This window comes from Penaeus monodon, chromosome 30 (genome assembly GCF_015228065.2).
Source record: "Penaeus monodon isolate SGIC_2016 chromosome 30, NSTDA_Pmon_1, whole genome shotgun sequence".
In the NCBI taxonomy this organism is placed as follows: Eukaryota; Metazoa; Arthropoda; class Malacostraca; order Decapoda; family Penaeidae; genus Penaeus; species Penaeus monodon.
In genome coordinates, this window is record NC_051415.1 from 15696063 (window position 1) to 15697257 (window position 1195).

Consider the following 1195-nt stretch of genomic DNA (forward strand, 5'->3'; position numbering starts at 1 on the left):
CATAGCCAGTGTAGTCATTTTCTTTTTAAAGATGAGATACCATTATGTATTTTGAAACTGAACCTTAAGGTGGTGACAGAGGTCTCCACTCTGTGTGAATTCCATAGCTCTTTCTGGGATTCATAGTATATTGTTGGTACACATCACCACGTCTTTGTATTTGCTTTGTTTTATGCCTAAATATTTGTCCTTACTTTTGCGTCTTCCTAAGCATATACTCTTTTTTTTCTATCGGTCTGTATTTGTCTCCTCTTTAACTGACTGCTTGCCTCTACGTCTTTTTAAACCCGCCTGTTCATATCCTCCCCTCTCTGCCAATCTGCATTTGAATAATTGTTCGCTTCTCTGTCTTGAACAGGGCTTTTAAGTCTAATCCGATCTATCAACATATCCGACAAACTTTAGTCATGAATTTCCATTAATCTGATAATTACATTCAATCTCATCAGTATGCCATTTTGTGAGTTCTGGGAGCTGGGCTTTCGAATCGTAAACACAAATAAATTTTGATCTAATGCACATCCTATTCACGATCTGATCCATATTGTATGTTATTTTTTATTAAAAATTGGGATGTATATGTACTGAAATTTACCGTTTTTTAAGTCATGATTTTCAAGACATTTCAGTTTATCTGAATAAATGTAATTCTAATTACCATTTACATATATTAGTTACGGTCATAGCTGCCTGCAAGGACAACTGTACATTTAACATACAATCAACTCTTCTTAACTGACACGAGTAACCGATTGCTGCAATCAGATGCCTCTCGTGAAAGCGTCCAGAGCAAGCTATTTCTCTCTCTACACAAAAGTTGTCAATCACATTAACTGCATATGTTTTTCTGTTTTCTTTTTTTTGCAAGAGAAAACTCTATGTGACTAGGATCCTGTTTTTCATTTGTATTTGACAGATCTCTTTTTTTAATGAAATATTGAAACATTGGCTACTTAGCAAACGCACATACACAATATAGAGGCCTATACTTATTTACGTTGGGGCCTAGGTGAAAATATATATTTTAGCATTTCATTCAGAATCTGTGGCTTGTCAACCTGACATCTACGAGCATTTCTTCAGGCAGGTTAAGTTAAATCGGCTCAGTCATAAGCAGTGCTAGTTTCAATGGTGCAGGCTTTTTTATCGAACGCCAGTGGCAAATCCCGAATATCAACTCCCCATGCCTAGCTGT